This window comes from Lithobates pipiens, unplaced genomic scaffold (assembly GCF_037356315.1).
Source record: "Lithobates pipiens isolate NorthernLeopardFrog02 unplaced genomic scaffold, aLitPip1_a1.2 Scaffold_16, whole genome shotgun sequence".
Taxonomy (NCBI): domain Eukaryota; kingdom Metazoa; phylum Chordata; class Amphibia; order Anura; family Ranidae; genus Lithobates; species Lithobates pipiens.
The window spans coordinates 357,632,878-357,656,579 of record NW_027507748.1 but is presented as its reverse complement, the minus strand read 5'-3'; positions in this window follow the sequence as shown (position 1 = coordinate 357,656,579).

Below are 23,702 nucleotides of genomic sequence, written 5' to 3'. Positions count from 1 at the left end.
TGACTGCTGCCCTATACTGCAGCAGTCCTTTATGAGTATAGGGACTGAGGTACAGTCTGCTAATCATTCACAACCTACTAGTTCCACAAAGGTCCTTATAAGGACTGGTAAGGTATAGGGTACTACAGCACATAGGGTTGAGTGAGGTACAGTCTGCTATTCCTTAAGGACTGGTATAGGTCCACAATATATAAGGTTGAGGTGCACTACTGCTAACTGCTGCCCTTCTGCTGCAGTAGTCCTTTATAAGTATAGGGACTGAGGTACAGTCTGCTAATCATTCACAACCTACTAGTTGCACAAAGGTCCTTATAAGGACTGGTAAGGTATAGGGTACTACAGTACATAGGGTTGAGTGAGGTACAGTCTTCTATTCGGTAAGGACTGGTATAGGTCCACAATATATAGAGTTGAGGGGCACTACTGCAGACTGCTGCCCTATACTGCAGCAGTCCTTTATGAGTATAGGGACTGAGGTACAGTCTGATAATCATTCACAACCTACTAGTTCCACAAAGGTCCTCATAAGGACTGGTAAGGTATAGGGTACTACAGTACATAGGGTTGAGTGAGGTACAGTCTGCTATTCCTTAAGGACTGGTATAGGTCCACAATATATAGGGTTGAGGTGCACTACTGCTGACTGCTGCTCTTCTGCTGCAGCAGTCCTTTATCAGTATAGGGACTGAGGTACAGTCTGCTAATCATTCACAACCTACTAGTTCCACAAAGATCCTTATAAGGACTGGTAAGGTATAGGGTACTACAGTACATAGGGTTGAGTGAGGTACAGTCTGCTATTCCTTAAGGACTGGTATAGGTCCACAATATACAGTAAAGGGCTGAAGTGCATTACTGCTGACTGCTGCCCTTCTGCTGCAGTAGTCCTTTATGAGTATAGGGACTGCGGTACAGTCTGCTAATCATTCACAACCTACTAGTTCCACAAAGGTCCTTATAAGGACTGGTAAGGTATAGGGTACTACAGTACATAGGGATGAGTTAGGTACAGTCTGCTATTCCTTAAGGACTGGTATAGGTCCACAATATATAGGGTTGAGGTGCACTACTGCTGACTGCTGCCCTTCTGCTGCAGTAGTCCTTTATGAGTATAGGGACTGAGGTACAGTCTGCTAATCATTCACAACCTACTAGTTCCACAAAGGTCCTTATAAGGACTGGTAAGGTATAGGGTAATACAGTACATAGGGTTGAGTGAGGTACAGTCTGCTATTCGGTAAGGACTGGTATAGGTCCACAATATATAGGGTTGAGGGGCACTACTGCTGACTGCTGCCCTATACTGCAGCAGTCCTTTATGAGTATAGGGACTGAGGTACAGTCTGCTAATCATTCACAACCTACTAGTTCCACAAAGGTCCTTATAAGGACTGGTAAGGTATAGGGTACTACAGTACATAGGGTTGAGTGAGGTACAGTCTGCTATTCGGTAAGGACTGGTATAGGTCCACAATATATAGGGTTGAGGGGCACTACTGCTGACTGCTGCCCTTCTGCTGCAGTAGTCCTTTATGAGTATAGGGACTGAGGTACAGTCTGCTAATCATTCACAACCTACTAGTTCCACAAAGGTCCTTATAAGGACTGGTAAGGTATAGGGTACTACAGTACATAGGGTTGAGTGAGGTACAGTCAGCTATTCCTTAAGGACTGGTATAGGTCCACAATATATAGGGTTGAGGTGCACTACTGCTGACTGCTGCCCTTCTGCTGCAGTAGTCCTATATGAGTATAGGGACTGAGGTACAGTCTGCTAATCATTCACAACCTACTAGCTCCACAAAGGTCCTTATAAGGACTGGTAAGGTATAGGGTACTAAAGTACAAAGGGTTGAGTGAGGTACAGTCTGCTATTCCTTAAGGACTGGTATAGGTTCACAATATATAGGGTTGAGGTGCACTACTGCTGACTGCTGTCCTTCTGCTGCAGCAGTCCTTTATCAGTATAGGGACTGAGGTACAGTCTGCTAATCATTCACAACCTACTAGTTACACAAAGGTCCTTATAAGGACTGGTAAGGTATAGGGTACTACAGTACATAGGGTTGAGTGAGGTACAGTCTGCTATTCCTTAAGGACTGGTATAGGTCCACAATATATAGGGTTGAGGTGCACTACTGCTGACAGCTGCCCTTCTGCTGCAGTAGTCCTTTATGAGTATAGGGACTGAGGTACAGTCTGCTAATCATTCACAATCTACTAGTTGCACAAAGGTCTTTATAAGGACTGGTAAGGTATAGGGTACTACAGTACATAGGGTTGAGTGAGGTACAGTCTGCTATTCGGTAAGGACTGGTATAGGTCCACAATATATAGGGTTGAGGGGCACTACTGCTGACTGCTGCCCTATACTGCAGCAGTCCTTTATGAGGATAGGGACTGAGGTACAGTCTGCTAATCATTCACAACCTACTAGTTCCACAAAGGTCCTTATAAGGACTGGTAAGGTATAGGGTACTACAGTACACAGGGATGAGTGAGGTACAGTCTGCTATTCCTTAAGGACTGGTATAGGTCCACAATATATAGGGTTGAGGTGCACTACTGCTGACTGCTGTCCTTCTGCTGCAGCAGTCCTTTATCAGTATAGGGACTGAGGTACAGTCTGCTAATCATTCACACCCTGCTAGTTGCACAAAGGTCCTTATAAGGACTGGTAAGGTATAGGGTACTACAGTACATAGGGTTGAGTGAGGTACAGTCTGCTATTCGGTAAGGACTGGTATAGGTCCACAATATATAGGGTTGAGGGGCACTACTGCTGACTGCTGCCCTATACTGCAGCAGTCCTTTATGAGTATAGGGACTGAGGTACAGTCTGCTAATCATTCACAACCTACTAGTTCCACAAAGGTCCTTATAAGGACTGGTAAGGTATAGGGTACTACAGTACATAGGGTTGAGTGAGGCACAGTCTGCTATTCTTTAAGGACTGGTATAGGTCCACAATATATAGGGTTGAGGTGCACTACTGCTGACTGCTGCCCTTCTGCTGCAGTAGTCCTTTATGAGTATAGGGACTGCGGTACAGTCTGCTAATCATTCACAACCTACTAGTTCCACAAAGGTCCTTATAAGGACTGGTAAGGTATAGGGTACTACAGTACATAGGGATGAGTTAGGTACAGTCTGCTATTCCTTAAGGACTGGTATAGGTCCACAATATATAGGGTTGAGGTGCACTACTGCTGACTGCTGCCCTTCTGCTGCAGTAGTCCTTTATGAGTATAGGGACTGAGGTACAGTCTGCTAATCATTCACAACCTACTAGTTTCACAAAGGTCCTTATAAGGACTGGTAAGGTATAGGGTAATACAGTACATAGGGTTGAGTGAGGTACAGTCTGCTATTCGGTAAGGACTGGTATAGGTCCACAATATATAGGGTTGAGGGGCACTACTGCTGACTGCTGCCCTATACTGCAGCAGTCCTTTATGAGTATAGGGACTGAGGTACAGTCTGCTAATCATTCACAACCTACTAGTTCCACAAAGGTCCTTATAAGGACTGGTAAGGTATAGGGTACTACAGTACATAGGGTTGAGTGAGGTACAGTCTGCTATTCGGTAAGGACTGGTATAGGTCCACAATATATAGGGTTGAGGGGCACTACTGCTGACTGCTGCCCTTCTGCTGCAGTAGTCCTTTATGAGTATAGGGACTGAGGTACAGTCTGCTAATCATTCACAACCTACTAGTTCCACAAAGGTCCTTATAAGGACTGGTAAGGTATAGGGTACTACAGTACATAGGGTTGAGTGAGGTACAGTCAGCTATTCCTTAAGGACTGGTATAGGTCCACAATATATAGGGTTGAGGTGCACTACTGCTGACTGCTGCCCTTCTGCTGCAGTAGTCCTATATGAGTATAGGGACTGAGGTACAGTCTGCTAATCATTCACAACCTACTAGCTCCACAAAGGTCCTTATAAGGACTGGTAAGGTATAGGGTACTAAAGTACAAAGGGTTGAGTAAGGTACAGTCTGCTATTCCTTAAGGACTGGTATAGGTTCACAATATATAGGGTTGAGGTGCACTACTGCTGACTGCTGTCCTTCTGCTGCAGCAGTCCTTTATCAGTATAGGGACTGAGGTACAGTCTGCTAATCATTCACAACCTACTAGTTCCACAAAGGTCCTTATAAGGACTGGTAAGGTATAGGGTACTACAGTACATAGGGTTGAGTGAGGTACAGTCTGCTATTCCTTAAGGACTGGTATAGGTCCACAATATATAGGGTTGAGGTGCACTACTGCTGACTGCTGCCCTATACTGCAGCAGTCCTTTATGAGTATAGGGACTGAGGTACAGTCTGCTAATCATTCACAACCTACTAGTTCCACAAAGGTCCTTATAAGGACTGGTAAGGTATAGGGTACTACAGCACATAGGGTTGAGTGAGGTACAGTCTGCTATTCCTTAAGGACTGGTATAGGTCCACAATATATAAGGTTGAGGTGCACTACTGCTAACTGCTGCCCTTCTGCTGCAGTAGTCCTTTATAAGTATAGGGACTGAGGTACAGTCTGCTAATCATTCACAACCTACTAGTTGCACAAAGGTCCTTATAAGGACTGGTAAGGTATAGGGTACTACAGTACATAGGGTTGAGTGAGGTACAGTCTTCTATTCGGTAAGGACTGGTATAGGTCCACAATATATAGAGTTGAGGGGCACTACTGCAGACTGCTGCCCTATACTGCAGCAGTCCTTTATGAGTATAGGGACTGAGGTACAGTCTGATAATCATTCACAACCTACTAGTTCCACAAAGGTCCTCATAAGGACTGGTAAGGTATAGGGTACTACAGTACATAGGGTTGAGTGAGGTACAGTCTGCTATTCCTTAAGGACTGGTATAGGTCCACAATATATAGGGTTGAGGTGCACTACTGCTGACTGCTGCTCTTCTGCTGCAGCAGTCCTTTATCAGTATAGAGACTGAGCTACAGTCTGCTAATCATTCACAACCTACTAGTTCCACAAAGATCCTTATAAGGACTGGTAAGGTATAGGGTACTACAGTACATAGGGTTGAGTGAGGTACAGTCTGCTATTCCTTAAGGACTGGTATAGGTCCACAATATACAGTAAAGGGTTGAAGTGCATTACTGCTGACTGCTGCCCTTCTGCTGCAGTAGTCCTTTATGAGTATAGGGACTGAGGTACAGTCTGCTAATCATTCACAACCTACTAGTTCCACAAAGGTCCTTATAAGGACTGGTAAGGTATAGGGTACTACAGTACATAGGGATGAGTTAGGTACAGTCTGCTATTCCTTAAGGACTGGTATAGGTCCACAATATATAGGGTTGAGGTGCACTACTGCTGACTGCTGCCCTTCTGCTGCAGTAGTCCTTTATGAGTATAGGGACTGAGGTACAGTCTGCTAATCATTCACAACCTGCTAGTTCCACAAAGGTCCTTATAAGGACTGGTAAGGTATAGGGTAATACAGTACATAGGGTTGAGTGAGGTACAGTCTGCTATTCGGTAAGGACTGGTATAGGTCCACAATATATAGGGTTGAGGGGCACTACTGCTGACTGCTGCCCTATACTGCAGCAGTCCTTTATGAGTATAGGGACTGAGGTACAGTCTGCTAATCATTCACAACCTACTAGTTCCACAAAGGTCCTTATAAGGACTGGTAAGGTATAGGGTACTACAGTACATAGGGTTGAGTGAGGTACAGTCTGCTATTCGGTAAGGACCGGTATAGGTCCACAATATATAGGGTTGAGGGGCACTACTGCTGACTGCTGCCCTTCTGCTGCAGTAGTCCTTTATGAGTATAGGGACTGAGGTACAGTCTGCTAATCATTCACAACCTACTAGTTCCACAAAGGTCCTTATAAGGACTGGTAAGGTATAGGGTACTACAGTACATAGGGTTGAGTGAGGTACAGTCAGCTATTCCTTAAGGACTGGTATAGGTCCACAATATATAGGGTTGAGGTGCACTACTGCTGACTGCTGCCCTTCTGCTGCAGTAGTCCTATATGAGTATAGGGACTGAGGTACAGTCTGCTAATCATTCACAACCTACTAGCTCCACAAAGGTCCTTATAAGGACTGGTAAGGTATAGGGTACTAAAGTACAAAGGGTTGAGTGAGGTACAGTCTGCTATTCCTTAAGGACTGGTATAGGTTCACAATATATAGGGTTGAGGTGCACTACTGCTGACTGCTGTCCTTCTGCTGCAGCAGTCCTTTATCAGTATAGGGACTGAGGTACAGTCTGCTAATCATTCACAACCTACTAGTTGCACAAAGGTCCTTATAAGGACTGGTAAGGTATAGGGTACTACAGTACATAGGGTTGAGTGAGGTACAGTCTGCTATTCCTTAAGGACTGGTATAGGTCCACAATATATAGGGTTGAGGTGCACTACTGCTGACAGCTGCCCTTCTGCTGCAGTAGTCCTTTATGAGTATAGGGACTGAGGTACAGTCTGCTAATCATTCACAATCTACTAGTTGCACAAAGGTCTTTATAAGGACTGGTAAGGTATAGGGTACTACAGTACATAGGGTTGAGTGAGGTACAGTCTGCTATTCGGTAAGGACTGGTATAGGTCCACAATATATAGGGTTGAGGGGCACTACTGCTGACTGCTGCCCTATACTGCAGCAATCCTTTATGAGGATAGGGACTGAGGTACAGTCTGCTAATCATTCACAACCTACTAGTTCCACAAAGGTCCTTATAAGGACTGGTAAAGGTATAGGGTACTACAGTACACAGGGTTGAGTGAGGTACAGTCTGCTATTCCTTAAGGACTGGTATAGGTCCACAATATATAGGGTTGAGGTGCACTACTGCTGACTGCTGTCCTTCTGCTGCAGCAGTCCTTTATCAGTATAGGGACTGAGGTACAGTCTGCTAATCATTCACACCCTGCTAGTTGCACAAAGGTCCTTATAAGGACTGGTAAGGTATAGGGTACTAGAGTACATAGGGTTGAGTGAGGTACAGTCTGCTATTCGGTAAGGACTGGTATAGGTCCACAATATATAGGGTTGAGGGGCACTACTGCTGACTGCTGCCCTATACTGCAGCAGTCCTTTATGAGTATAGGGACTGAGGTACAGTCTGCTAATCATTCACAACCTACTAGTTCCACAAAGGTCCTTATAAGGACTGGTAAGGTATAGGGTACTACAGTACATAGGGTTGAGTGAGGCACAGTCTGCTATTCTTTAAGGACTGGTATAGGTCCACAATATATAGGGTTGAGGTGCACTACTGCTGACTGCTGCCCTTCTGCTGCAGTAGTCCTTTATGAGTATAGGGACTGAGGTACAATCTGCTAATCATTCACAACCTACTAGTTCCACAAAGGTCCTTATAAGGACTGGTAAGGTAAAGGGTACTACAGTACATAGGGTTGAGTGAGGTACAGTCTGCTATTCCTTAAGGACAGGTATAGGTCCACAATATATAGGGTTGAGGTGCACTACTGCTGACTGCTGCCCTTCTGCTGCAGTAGTCCTTTATGAGTATAGGGACTGAGGTACAGTCTGCTAATCATTCACAACCTACTAGTTGCACAAAGGTCCTTATAAGGACTGGTAAGGTATAGGGTACTACAGTACATAGGGTTGAGTGAGGTACAGTCTTCTATTCCTTAAGGACTGGTATAGGTCCACAATACATAGGGATGAGGTGCGCTACTGCTGACTGCTGCCCTCCTGCTGCAGTAGTCCTTTATAAGTATAGGGACTGAGGTACAGTCTGCTAATCATTCACAACCTACTAGTTGCACAAAGGTCCTTATAAGGACTGGTAAGGTATAGGGTACTACAGTACATAGGGTTGAGTGAGGTACAGTCTGCTATTCGGTAAGGACTGGTATAGGTCCACAATATATAGGGTTGAGGGGCACTACTGCTGACTGCTGCCCTATACTGCAGCAGTCCTTTATGAGTATAGGGACTGAGGTACAGTCTGCTAATCATTCACAACCTACTAGTTCCACAAAGGTCCTTATAAGGAATGGTAAGGTATAGGGTACTACAGTACATAGGGTTGAGTGAGGTACAGTCTGCTATTCCTTAAGGACTGGTATAGGTCCACAATATATAGGGTTGAGGTGCACTACTGCTGACTGCTGCTCTTCTGCTGCAGCAGTCCTTTATCAGTATAGGGACTGAGGTACAGTCTGCTAATCATTCACAACCTACTAGTTCCACAAAGATCCTTATAAGGACTGGTAAGGTATAGGGTACTACAGTACATAGGGTTGAGTGAGGTACAGTCTGCTATTCCTTAAGGACTGGTATAGGTCCACAATATACAGTAAAGGGCTGAAGTGCATTACTGCTGACTGCTGCCCTTCTGCTGCAGTAGTCCTTTATGAGTATAGGGACTGAGGTACAGTCTGCTAATCATTCACAACCTACTAGTTCCACAAAGGTCCTTATAAGGACTGGTAAGGTATAGGGTACTACAGTACATAGGGATGAGTTAGGTACAGTCTGCTATTCCTTAAGGAATGTTATAGGTCCACAATATATAGGGTTGAGGTGCACTACTGCTGACTGCTGCCCTTCTGCTGCAGTAGTCCTTTATGAGTATAGGGACTGAGGTACAGTCTGCTAATCATTCACAACCTACTAGTTCCACAAAGGTCCTTATAAGGACTGGTAAGGTATAGGGTAATACAGTACATAGGGTTGAGTGAGGTACAGTCTGCTATTCGGTAAGGACTGGTATAGGTCCACAATATATAGGGTTGAGGGGCACTACTGCTGACTGCTGCCCTATACTGCAGCAGTCCTTTATGAGTATAGGGACTGAGGTACAGTCTGCTAATCATTCACAACCTACTAGTTCCACAAAGGTCCTTATAAGGACTGGTAAGGTATAGGGTACTACAGTACATAGGGTTGAGTGAGGTACAGTCTGCTATTCGGTAAGGACTGGTATAGGTCCACAATATATAGGGTTGAGGGGCACTACTGCTGACTGCTGCCCTTCTGCTGCAGTAGTCCTTTATGAGTATAGGGACTGAGGTACAGTCTGCTAATCATTCACAACCTACTAGTTCCACAAAGATCCTTATAAGGACTGGTAAGGTATAGGGTACTACAGTACATAGGGTTGAGTGAGGTACAGTCTGCTATTCCTTAAGGACTGGTATAGGTCCACAATATACAGTAAAGGGCTGAAGTGCATTACTGCTGACTGCTGCCCTTCTGCTGCAGTAGTCCTTTATGAGTATAGGGACTGAGGTACAGTCTGCTAATCATTCACAACCTACTAGTTCCACAAAGGTCCTTATAAGGACTGGTAAGGTATAGGGTACTACAGTACATAGGGATGAGTTAGGTACAGTCTGCTATTCCTTAAGGAATGGTATAGGTCCACAATATATAGGGTTGAGGTGCACTACTGCTGACTGCTGCCCTTCTGCTGCAGTAGTCCTTTATGAGTATAGGGACTGAGGTACAGTCTGCTAATCATTCACAACCTACTAGTTCCACAAAGGTCCTTATAAGGACTGGTAAGGTATAGGGTAATACAGTACATAGGGTTGAGTGAGGTACAGTCTGCTATTCGGTAAGGACTGGTATAGGTCCACAATATATAGGGTTGAGGGGCACTACTGCTGACTGCTGCCCTATACTGCAGCAGTCCTTTATGAGTATAGGGACTGAGGTACAGTCTGCTAATCATTCACAACCTACTAGTTCCACAAAGGTCCTTATAAGGACTGGTAAGGTATAGAGTACTACAGTACATAGGGTTGAGTGAGGTACAGTCTGCTATTCGGTAAGGACTGGTATAGGTCCACAATATATAGGGTTGAGGGGCACTACTGCTGACTGCTGCCCTTCTGCTGCAGTAGTCCTTTATGAGTATAGGGACTGAGGTACAGTCTGCTAATCATTCACAACCTACTAGTTCCACAAAGGTCCTTATAAGGACTGGTAAGGTATAGGGTACTACAGTACATCGGGTTGAGTGAGGTACAGTCAGCTATTCCTTAAGGACTGGTATAGGTCCACAATATATAGGGTTGAGGTGCACTACTGCTGACTGCTGCCCTTCTGCTGCAGTAGTCCTATATGAGTATAGGGACTGAGGTACAGTCTGCTAATCATTCACAACCTACTAGCTCCACAAAGGTCCTTATAAGGACTGGTAAGGTATAGGGTACTAAAGTACAAAGGGTTGAGTGAGGTACAGTCTGCTATTCCTTAAGGACTGGTATAGGTTCACAATATATAGGGTTGAGGTGCACTACTGCTGACTGCTGTCCTTCTGCTGCAGCAGTCCTTTATCAGTATAGGGACTGAGGTACAGTCTGCTAATCATTCACAACCTACTAGTTGCACAAAGGTCCTTATAAGGACTGGTAAGGTATAGGGTACTACAGTACATAGGGTTGAGTGAGGTACAGTCTGCTATTCGGTAAGGACTGGTATAGGTCCACAATATATAGGGTTGAGGGGCACTACTGCTGACTGCTGCCCTATACTGCAGCAGTCCTTTATGAGGATAGGGACTGAGGTACAGTCTGCTAATCATTCACAACCTACTAGTTCCACAAAGGTCCTTATAAGGACTGGTAAGGTATAGGGTATACAGTACACAGGGTTGAGTGAGGTACAGTCTGCTATTCCTTAAGGACTGGTATAGGTCCACAATATATAGGGTTGAGGTGCACTACTGCTGACTGCTGTCCTTCTGCTGCAGCAGTCCTTTATCAGTATAGGGACTGAGGTACAGTCTGCTAATCATTCACACCCTGCTAGTTGCACAAAGGTCCTTATAAGGACTGGTAAGGTATAGGGTACTACAGTACATAGGGTTGAGTGAGGTACAGTCTGCTATTCGGTAAGGACTGGTATAGGTCCACAATATATAGGGTTGAGGGGCACTACTGCTGACTGCTGCCTTATACTGCAGCAGTCCTTTATGAGTATAGGGACTGAGGTACAGTCTGCTAATCATTCACAACCTACTAGTTCCACAAAGGTCCTTATAAGGACTGGTAAGGTATAGGGTACTACAGTACATAGGGTTGAGTGAGGCACAGTCTGCTATTCTTTAAGGACTGGTATAGGTCCACAATATATAGGGATGAGGGGCGCTACTGCTGACTGCTGCCCTTCTGCTGCAGTAGTCCTTTATGAGTATAGGGACTGAGGTACAGTCTGCTAATCATTCACAACCTACTAGTTGCACAAAGGTCCTTATAAGGACTGGTAAGGTATAGGGTACTACAGTACATAGGGTTGACTAAGGTACAGTCTGCTATTCGGTAAGGACTGGTATAGGTCCACAATATATAGGGTAGAGGGGCACTACTGCTGACTGCTGCCCTATACTGCAGCAGTCCTTTATGAGTATAGGGACTGAGGTACAGTCTGCTAATCATTCACAACCTACTAGTTCCACAAAGGTCCTTATAAGGACTGGTAAGGTATAGGGTACTACAGTACATAGGGTTGAGTGAGGTACAGTCTGCTATTCCTTAAGGACTGGTATAGGTCCAAAATATATAGGGTTGAGGTGCACTACTGCTGACTGCTGCCCTTCTGCTGCAGTAGTCCTTTATGAGTATAGGGACTGAGGTACAGTCTGCTAATCATTCACAACCTACTAGCTCCACAAAGGTCCTTATAAGGACTGGTAAGGTATAGGGTACTACAGTACATAGGGTTGAGTGAGGTACAGTCTGCTATTCCTTAAGGACTGGTATAGGTCCACAATATATAGGGTTGAGGTGCACTACTGCTGACTGCTGCCCTTCTGCTGCAGTAGTCCTTTATGAGTATAGGGACTGAGGTACAGTCTGCTAATCATTCACAACCTACTAGCTCCACAAAGGTCCTTATAAGGACTGGTAAGGTATAGGGTACTACAGTATATAGGGTTGAGTGAGGTACAGTCTGCTATTCCTTAAGGACTGGTATAGGTCCACAATATATAGGGTTGAGGTGCACTACTGCTGACTGCTGTCCTTCTGCTGCAGCAGTCCTTTATCAGTATAGGGACTGAGGTACAGTCTGCTAATCATTCACAACCTACTAGTTGCACAAAGGTCCTTATAAGGACTGGTAAGGTATAGGGTACTACAGTACATAGGGTTGAGTGAGGTACAGTCTGCTATTCCTTAAGGACTGGTATAGGTCCACAATATATAGGGTTGAGGTGCACTACTGCTGACTGCTGCCCTTCTGCTGCAGTAGTCCTTTATGAGTATAGGGACTGAGGTACAGTCTGCTAATCATTCACAACCTACTAGTTCCACAAAGGTCCTTATAAGGACTGGTAAGGTATAGGGTACTACAGTACATAGGGTTGAGTGAGGTACAGTCTGCTATTCCTTAAGGACTGGTATAGGTCCACAATATATAGGGTTGAGGTGCACTACTGCTGACTGCAGCCCTTCTGCTACAGTAGTCCTTTATGAGTATAGGGACTGAGGTACAGTCTGCTAATCATTCACAACCTACTAGTTCCACAAAGGTCCTTATAAGGACTGGTAAGGTATAGGGTACTACAGTACATATGGTTGAGTGAGGTACAGTTTTCTATTCCTTAAGGACTGGTATAGGTCCACAATATATAGGGTTGAGGTGCACTACTGCTGACTGCTGCCCTTCTTCTGCAGTAGTCCTTTATGAGTAGGGATGAGCCGAACACCCCCCGGTTCGGTTCGCACCAGAACTTTCGAACGGACCCCAAATTCGAACGAACTTTAGAACCCCATTGAAGTCTATGGGACTCGAACGTTCGAAATTAAAAGTGCTAATTTTAACGGCTAATATGCAAGATACTGTCCTAAAAAGGGTTTGGGGACCTGGCTCCTGCCCCAGAGGACATGGGTCAATGCATAAAATGTTTTTAAAAATGGCAGTTTTGGCGGGAGCACTGATTTTAATGACGATTAAAGTGAAAAAAATAAGTGAAATATTCCTTTAAATATGGTGCCTGGGGGGTGTCTGTAGTATGCCTGTGAAGTGCCACGTGTTTCCCGTGTTTAGAACAGTCCCTGCACAAAATGACATTAAACGGAAATAACACCATTTAAAACTGCTTGCGGTTTTAATGTTATATCTGGTTCCTGCAATATGGTTGAAAATCATTGAGAAAAATGGCATGGGTAGCCCTCCCTGCCCATTACCAGCCTATTTGGGTCTTGTACGCATATTAAGGGGAACCCTGTACCCATATTAAAAAAAGGAAATGCGTGTGGACCCCAGGCCCTATATACTCAGAACAGCAGTATACAAGCGGTGCAAACAAGACAGGGACTGTGTAGGTTTGTTGTGTTAAGTTGAATCTGTGTGTAATTTTCAACTGGTACATTTTTAAAGTGTAGCTCCAGTCAAAAAAACTATTTTTAAGCTTTTTGGAAAACATAGGGAAGGGTTATCACCCCTGTATAATTTGTTTTGTCATCCATCTTTTTTCATCTCACTTGCTGTTGTCTCCTTCCGTTTGCAAGTAGGAGATGTTTGTAAATTGGATGTTTGAAAGTAGGGGCCTGCCCTATATGCTCTGCAGAAATGGCGGAACAAGGTGTTGGTTTTGCCACAACATTGTAAGCCCTCAAAGTGACTCTTGGTGGGCGCTGGAGCGCCCTGCTGTGAACGATTATATCAAGAATTGTAATTACATGCCATTGTTGAACAGTGGTAGAAAAATTGACCTTTGGTGGTTGTGGTGCTGGTGCCACAACACTATAAGTCCTCACCGTTACTCTGGGTGGGCACAGGAAGGGGCCCTCCTGTGAAATATTATATCAAGAATTGTAATTACATGTCCCTGTTAAACAGGGGCAGAAAAATTTGGCCTTAGGCACTGCTGCTGGTGCCACCACACTGCAACCTCTCCCATATACTCTAGTTTTATTGCAGGAATTAGCCCTGCTGGAAAGCATTGCATCAAAAATTGTACTTAAACGCCCCTGTTAAACAGGGGCAGAAAAATTGGGTCTTAGGCACTGGTGCTGGTGCCACCACACTGCAACCTCTGCCATATACTCTTGTTTTATTGCAGGAATTAGCCCTGCTGCAAAGCATTGCATCAAAAATTGTACTTAAACGCCCCTGTTAAACAGGGGCAGAAAAATTGGGCCTTAGGCATCACCCAGAACCAGAAATGTTCTTGTAACATATCAGCGGAGGAGGAAGAGGATAGACAATCAACATTACAGGACAGTCACTCAGCATCAGCATAGGCAGTCTTGAAGGGATGTGATATTTCAAAAAAAATTATTCTGTTACATCAGCTTCAGGTGCTTGGTAGCTGTGGGTGATCCAAGACTGATTCATCTTGATGAAGGTCAGTCGATCAACTGATTCGGTGGACAGGCGCACCCTGTGATCGGTAACAAAGCCACCAGCAGCACTGAAGGTGCGTTCCAAAAGAACGCTGGATGCAGGACAGGCCAGAAGCTCAATTGCATACCGTGCAAGCTCTGGCCAGTGATCCATCCTCAAGACCCAGTAAGCCAGAGGATTTTCGGTGGGAAAGGTGTCCAAGTCTGACCTTGTAGGGGGCGGAGCTGCTGGGGGAGATGGCTGTTCCGTAGAGTGAACCCATTGCTGCTGCTGCTGCTGTTTAAGCCTGGTGTAATGGCTGGACGATGAGGACATTACCCTAATATGCCTTGATGAGAGAAAAAGACCCTCAAACACTAGCATACCTGTGGACCAGCAGCGGCTGTCTGTATCTTCCTTCGGGGGGCTGTGCGGACTCTGGAGAAGTGAGCCGAGAGGACCGGAGCCTGCTTGTGAGACTCGTGGAGCCAGCGTGTGGAGCACGCCAGCGTGCAGAGCACCGCGGAACGGCGCGAGCCGAGCTGAGCCGAGTCGAGCCGAGTTGAGCCGAGTTGAGCCGAAGAGGTGGAGGAGGTCCGGCGAGGGCATCGGTGCGCGGGTGGAAGCCGGCGTCCGATGCCGATAGCTGTTTGACCATCCACGCGGCAGGGCGGTCCCGGAGGAACCAGCGGGGACCAGGAGAGACCCCAGGGGGAACAGCGGAGGTGCCCATGGTGGAGGGGGAGAGCAGAAACCGCAGATCCTCAGAGGAGCCCCAGATGAGGGATTAAAGCTCCAGAGGGATTCAAAGACACAGCGTGGACACAGCAAGACACAGTAAAAAAAATTTCCCTATCTACCTTTCCTGTTGTTTTGGCTCTAAAGATAAGATAAAGATAAATGAACTGTATGAATATTATTTAAAATTACAAAGAAAGAAAGAAGAAGAGAAAAGACCCTGGGAAAAAAAAAAAAAAAGTAAAAGGGAGGAGTTCACTTAAACATAAACATAAAAGTGTTTAAATCTTAGACGGATGTTTGTTGTTGGGTCTAATGCTCTAGTTATGGGAGTTTAATCGTAAGCCAACTAAACCAAAAAAAAAAAAAAAGTTCAAAATGAAAGGACTTGGTATAAGTTAGGAATGACCCATAACGGATTGGTTAACCAGATATACATACAAGAGGATTATATCTAAAGTACTATTGTGATATGCTGGATGGTATACTGGACGGTCGATAAATTATTTAAGGCTACTGCTGATAAACAGTGCAGAGAAAGGGAAGGAAGGGAGAAGGAAAAAAAAAAAACGGTGTTTAGAAAAAGGCAGATACCCCTACAGAAAAGCTCCATAGAAATACTGAAGGATAAAATATGGCACCAAAAAAGGGTAGCAAAACACCACAAAGCCAAAAAAATAAAAAGGATAAAAAAGAAGGAATTAAAGGTACCACAGAGGCCCAAGCCACTCAAACCACTGATATTAAGGAGTTTTTTCAGCAAATGCATTCACAGAAAGAGATACAGGGTCAATCTCAACCTCAATCTCAATCACCCCAACAAACATCACATATAGGACATACATTACAAATATCGCAGGAAGTACTAGAAATGACAGAAACAGAAACATCAGCGTCTTTGGGGACACTAGGAGAAGAAACAACAAATCACCCCAGGAACAGCTCACCGATAGAGATAACGGGATTATTAACAGAACAAAGGGAAGGGGATAATGAAAGTTGGGACATAAGGACATATATTCGCTCCCTCCCTACTAGGGTGGACATGGATCAATATGTACACAGATTGGAGGATACCTATAGAGCTGAAATACAAGAGGTTAAAACATCCACCCAAAAAACGCAAGAGTCAATGGGTAGATTGGATGTAAGAATGACAAATATGGAGCAAGAGATGTTTCAACTAAAAGAGAGATTACAGGAACAAGAAAAAGAACTATCACAAGCTAGAACTGCTTTAGATGAATATGAAAATAGAAGCAGAAGAAATAATATAAGAATTAGAGGTCTGGATGAAAAGGTGAACTCAAGGGACCTGACCCCGGTTTTACAGGGGATCTTCCAAGGACTGGACGAGGATTTGTCCATAGATGATCTGTTGATCGATCGGGTGCATAGAATAGCTGGAGTAAGAAGAGAAAAATCTGGTGGAACTAGAGACGTTATCTGTAAACTACATTATGCACGAACAAAGGATAAAATAATGATTGCAATAAGACATAAAGAGAATATAGAATACGATGGGAAACAACTGACATTTTTTCAGGATCTATCTAAATATACTTTGGACAAAAGAAGAGCGTTAAAACCGCTGCTGGAACAACTTAGAAAAAGGAACTTACAGTATAGATGGAAATTTCCATTTCAATTACAAGTTCAGTATGAAGGTTTGACAGTAGTCTACAGGAATTTAGAAGATCTACCGGAATTTGTAAAGACTCTTGGTCTCTCACTAGTAGATTTACCAGAATGGCCAAAACCTTACAGAAAATGAGTAAAAGATGTATAGGGAGCTGAGGAATAGGGTGGGGGGAGGGGGGAGGGGGAGATTACGAAAGGGAGGCTTGATTTGCGATTTATGGTTTAAATTTTTTTTTTTTTTTTTTTTTTTTTTTTTAAATAAGGGGTTAAAAGGGGATATAGGTTTTAATATGTTGAATATGTGGAATATTTGTAAGCTTTTTTTTTTTTTTTTTTTTTTTATTTTTTTTTTTTTAAGGGGTTAAAAGGATATGTAGGTTTTGATATGTTGAATTAAGGTTAAGAATTTTTTCACAACTAGGGGTAAATTGGGGGAACAGGTTTTCGATATGCTGAAGTATTGTTAATCTAAAAATGAGAGTGAAGAAAAAGGGGAAGGAAAAAGTTTTTCTTTTTTATTTTTTTTATTTTTTTATTTTTTTATTTTTTATTTTTTTTTGTTGTTGGCCTCACCATAAATAAAGGGATAAAGGAGTGTATAGGTATAGATTTTAATATGTTGTAGTATTATAAATTACCTGCAGGGTTTTTTTTATTTTTTTTATTATTATTATCCACTATAAATAAGGGTAAAAATGGGTGAGTAGGTTTTTAATATGTTAATTATCATCAATTTATGTATGTATTTATTTATTTGGCGTTCCTTTTACCTTTTTTTTTTTTTTTTTTTTTTCTTTACTGAAGTATCACAGAGGAAGGGAAAAAAAGGGAAAAAGAAAGGAGAATGTTTCTCTTTACTATTTCTTCTTTCTTTTTTATTTATTTATTTTTTATTTATTTTTTATTTTTTTCTATCTCTCACTGTTAATTGATTTAATAGAGAGAGATGGGGGTGTCCTATAGAGTAATAAGGGTGGTATAAAACACGTTTTTTTTTTTTTTTCTCTCTCTTTTCCTTCCTCTCTTTCACAGGTAAAAGATTAATTAAAAGGGAGGTGGGTATGATCTAAAGAGTAATTGAAGATGAAATAAAAAAAAAAAACGATTATTAAAAATAATACATATATATGGGTGTACACACACAGATATAGAATTTAAAAGGGAAAGGAAAAAGAGGGGAAAAAAAGAAATTTTTTATTTATTATCCACTATAAATAAGGGTAAAAATGGGTGAGTAGGTTTTTAATATGTTAATTATCATCAATTTATTTATGTATTTATTTATTTGGCGTTCCTTTTACCTTTTTTTTTTTTTTTTTGCCTCTCTCTCCCCCCCTCTTCTTTCCCTCCCCCCTTGCCTCATACTTGTGTCATCTGCTCCCAGAATATAATTGGGAGATCAAGGGCGAGAGGGGAGAGAGAGGAGAGGCCTAGGGATATAAAATAAGGGATAAGGTGATTAGCAATAGAAGCCATAAGTACAGAAATAGATGAGAATAGATAGGTAGCATAAGCGGTATGGGAAAAACTGACGGACAACTAACCTGAACCAGTGGTTCCGATATTCCCCCTCCTAATAGGGACCTTACTTATTAAGTAAGTTAGACTTATTGAAGTCATTAGTTATAGGGTAGTGAATGAGGAGTGAGTGGGGTGGGGAGCGAATGGAGTAGAGATTTAGGGGGTGGGGAGGAAAGTAGGGATAAAGTGTATTAGGTTTAAGTGTGTAGAATAAATATAATTTTTTTTTTTTTTTTTTCTTCTTCTTCTTCCTTCCCCCTCTTTTTAATACTAGAGAGGATCCCCTTGGGGAATAGTACACCTCCTCCTTGAAGTATAAAATGGAAGGGTTAAAAATCTTTTCTTTCAATGCAAGAGGCCTTAACTCTCCCTCAAAAAGAAATCAAATCTTAAACTTCTTCCATAAACAAAAGGTAAAAATAGTCCTATTACAGGAAACGCATTTCCGTTCTGACCACATTCCGAAATTAACTAATAAGAACTATGTTAATTGGATTCACGACACATTCCCATACTCCAAATCAAGAGGGGTATCAATTGCATTTCACAGAGATATGTTACATCAAATAGTTCAGAAATATAAAGGGAAGGATGGTAGGTCTTTAGTGGTAAAGGTTAAATTATTTGAGAGGATGGTTACAATTATCAATCTTTACTTACCAAACTATGAACCAATTAAGACAGGGATAAAAATCCTGAGGGAGGCACTGGACAGTGCAGAAGGAACAATAATAATTGGGGGAGACCTGAATTTTATAATGGATATGAAAAGGGACACCACTAATACTAATTCCCAAAGAAAAAATAAACAACTAAAAGAATTTAAAGAACTATTAGATAAACACCAACTGATTGATATATGGAGGGTACAACATCAAAAGGATAAGAACTACACATACTACTCAAATATTCACGACTCTTATCATAGGATAGACTATTTCTTTTTGAATCAAACTGGGCTATTGATGAATCCAACAACAAACATAGGAGGATTTTTATGGTCTGATCATGCACCGATATATCTAGAATTAGAAATAACGGAATATAAAAAAACAAGAGGAAGATGGAGTCTGAATGATAATTTGCTTAAAGAAAAAAAATGTGTGGAGGATATTCAACAAGCGATAAAGGAATTTCAGCTAATCCATGATAAAGATGATACCTCACTCCCCATGCAGTGGGAAACTTTAAAATGTGTGTTAAGGGGACTGTTCATCAAGCACGGTTGTAGGTTAAAAAGGGAAAAAGAACAAAGGAAAACTCAATTGTTGCTGGAAATCGGGAGATTGGAAAGCAAACACAAACAGAATTTGAAGGCAGAGGATAATATACTCTTAAAAGATAAAAGAATTGAGCTGCAAACCGTGCTTGATGAGGAGTCTCTGCGTATAAGGGACAGGAATAGAACACAATGGTACCAACAAGGAAATAAAACGGGGAAATTATTAGCAAAAACACTGAGGGAACAACAGCCCACAACATCTATAGTAAAGATTTTAAAAACAAACGGGGAAATAACATACGACCCAACTGAAATTATAAAAACATTCCAAAACTATTATGATAAATTATATAATATAGAAATTCAACAAGAAAATAAAAAAGAGGAAAGGGCGGAAAAGATTGGAAAATACGTTAACGAAACAGCTTTGCCTAGATTCCCTAGAGAAGTAATTGAGGAAATGGAAGAAGAAATTTCAGGGGAGGAGATACAGCGGGCAATAGCTGAAATGGCCCTGGGAAAGAGCCCGGGACCAGACGGCTATACAGCAAGATTTTATAAAGAATTTCAAGATTTAATTATACCCTTACTCAAAAAAACATATAATTCTATAACTAAAACGCAAACCTTTGTACCACAAAGTACGGAAGCACATATTATACTTATCCCAAAACCAGAAAAAGATCATACTTTAAGTAAAAACTTTCGTCCTATCTCATTAACAAACATTGACATTAGATTATACTCAAAAATTATCTCTAATAGATTAACTTTAAGAACGCCAGAATATATAAACCTAGATCAAACAGGGTTTATAAAGGGGCGAGAAACCAGGGACAACATAATAAAGACATGCACACTGATGGAGCATGCTCAGAGGGCCGCCATCCCAGCCTGTTTACTAACTATAGATGCTGAAAAAGCTTTCGATAGGGTGGGATGGCAGTTCTTAGAGGAGGCACTATTACAGATAGGACTAGGCCCTAGAATGTTAGGCAGGATTATGGCATTATATGCCAATTCAAGGGCCAAAGTTAGAATAAACGGGATGTTTTCAGAGTATATAAAAGTGTCAAACGGGACCCGTCAAGGATGCCCTCTATCCCCGTTATTATACATAATAGTAATGGAACATTTAATTAATGCAATAAGGAATAATAAAGATATACAAGGGATTAAAATTAAGGATAAAGAATATAAGTTGGCAGTATATGCAGACGATCTATTGCTATAAATAACAAACCCTATTATAACAATCCCTAATATAATAAAAGAACTGGATAGATTTGGGGAACTGAGCAATTTTAGGGTAAATTACGATAAATCAGAAATGATGAATATTACTCTAAAAGAAGAAATGCAATCACTTTTACAAAAAGATTTCCCGTTCAAATGGCAGAAAGAGGCGATCAAATACCTGGGTACTATGATCCCGAGGGATCTGAAACGGTTACAGGAATTAAATCATAATGTGGTTATACGTAAAGCAATAAAACAACTGCAAAAATATGAAAAAATAACATATTCATGGCTAGGGAGAATAAATATAATAAAAATGGAGCTATTACCAAAAATTTTATATATCTTCCAAACACTACCCATTGTTCCACTTAAGAGGATAATGATAGATTTAAAGAAGGATATAAATAGTTTTATATGGGCAAAAAAAAACTCCCGAATAAAAAGGGAAACGTTAACTAGAACAAAAGAAAATGGAGGTTTAGCACTACCTGATTTTGTAAAATATATGCAGGCGGCCTCATTGGTTAGAATAATAAACTGGCAACACGATGGTAAAAATAAACAATGGGTTGTTTTGGAAGAAGATATTGCGGGGACACAGCTGAAATTTTTGCCGTGGATAAAACCTGAATTAAGGGAAAAAAATAGGGATCTGCCAATTTTTGTAAGAGCTACTTTAAAAATATGGGATGCTGTGTTAAAAAAAGGCAAGCTATCCTCCAGGACTGGACCCTTGTCTCCATTGATGTCCAACCCAGAATTTAAGCCAGCATTGGAAAGCGTCAGATATTTGAAATGGAACAAGATGGAGAATATAAGATTGGTCCAGATACTGGTGGATGGAAATATGCCTAATCTAACTGATTTTGGATTAGAAGTAAAAAAACACTGGCTACAATATCATGAATTAGAAACATTTGTTGAAACAAATAAAAACTTAATAAATAGACCACTAACTAAATTTGAGCAGATAATATTAAAAGAGCAGAATCATAAGAATAAACTACCGTATCTAAAGTATATGTATCGCTGTTACCTACAGGAGATATTAGAGATTTAATAGGAATAAGAAAATGGGAAGAAGAACTAGAAGAAATAATTACAGAAGAGGAATGGAAAAAAATCTTAGGAATAATACATAAAACCTCAACGGCGGTAAAATATCAAGAACGAAATTATAAAGTGACAATGAGATGGTATTGGAGTCCAGTGGCATTAAAAAAAATTAACAAAGGAAATACAGAGAACTGTTGGAGGTGTGGGATAGAAAAAGGGACAATGGAACATATTTGGTTCAGCTGTAAAAAACTAAAAAACTTTTGGTTAAATGTTTTTGAGATATATCAAAAAGTGACTGGAAAAAAATTGGCTCCAGATGTGAAGGTAGCATTATTCTCTCTTACATCAGATACCGTGGATAGTATGAAAAATGGGATAATACAACATATGACAACAGCAGCTAGAACAATAATAGCACGTAAATGGAAAGAAACAGTGAGTCCAACAGTGTGGGAATGGGTATGTGAATTGAACGAAATATGTTACATGGAAAAACAAATAAGAGAAGAAGGATATATAAATAATCAGTTACCAATGGTGTGGAAGCAGTGGGAAGAGTTCAGGCTCTCAAATGGATTGAGGGAATATTTATAATGTAAAAAGGGAGGGAGAGGTAAGAGGAGAGAGAAGGGTAAGGTGGATTTTTTTTTTTTTTTTTTTTTTTTTTTGTGTGTATGGGGGTATGTTGATGATAATAAAGGTGGTATATATTGAATGGGGTTTATGTATAATGTTGTAAATGTACTAGAATGTATTATGGTTGATTATTTTATTTATTTTTTCTAAAAAATAATAATAAAAAGAAGATTTGAAACAAGTCTGACCTTGCCCCTAGGTATTCCTGCACCATGTAAATCAGACGCTGGCGATGGGTGCTGGAACCGATCATACCTTGGGGCTGCGGACTAAAAAATTGTCTGAAAGCATCAGTCAGACGGCCACCTTCTCCACCGCTCCTTCTGACCGATGCCTCAGCAACACGTTGTCCAGGACCAGGAGTTTGTAACCTCCCAGTCTCTGGGAACGCGTTGCACAGACCTTTCTGCAAGGCCTCCCGGAGATGTCTCATCCTCTGCTCCCTCTGCGATGGCAAGATAAGGTCGGCAACCTTACCCTTGTACCGTGGATCAAGGAGAGTGGCCAGCCAGTAATGGTCCCTCTCCTTGATCCGAAGAATACGAAGATCCTTCCGCAGGCTTTGCAGGATCAGGGAGGCCATGCAGCGTAGGTTAGCTGAGGCATTCGGTCCGGAGTCCTCTGGGTCACTAAGGACAACATGATCCGCAGCTACCTCCTCCCAGCCACGTACAAGTCCACGTGTTTCTTGGGACTGTAAATCATCCCTACAAGACTGCTGCTGCTGCTGCTGAGTGCCAGCCTCCACCTCCATGCTGACACAATCATCCTCCTCCTCCTCTTCCTCCTCCTCATCCTCTTCCTGTGTGATGGGTGGCACAGCAGGAACACTGTCTGGATAAAGGGGGCCTTGAGAGGCAAGGAAGTCCTCCTCTTCCTGCCTCTGTTCTGCCTCAAGTGCCCTGTCCATTATTCCACGCAGACAAGAGGTACAGTGTCACTGATGCATGCACTGTCACTGCTCACCATCCTTGTGGCCTCCTCAAACGGTGACAGGACAGTGCATGCATCCCTGATCATGCCCCACTGGCGTGGTGAGAAAAAACCGAGCTCCCCTGACCCTGTCCTGGTGCCGTAGTCGCACAGGTACTCATTGATGGCCCTCTGCTGCGTGTGCAGCCGCTGCAGCATGGCCAACGTTGAGTTCCACCTGGTGGGCATGTCACATATAAGGCGGTTCTTGGGCAGGTTCAACTCCTTTTGGAGCTCAGCCAGCCGAGCACAGGCATTAAATGATCGGCGGAAATGCACACAGACTTTCCTGGCCTGCTTCAGGACATCCTGTAAGCCGGGGTACCTGCCCAAGAACCACTGCACCACCAGGTTAAGGACGTGAG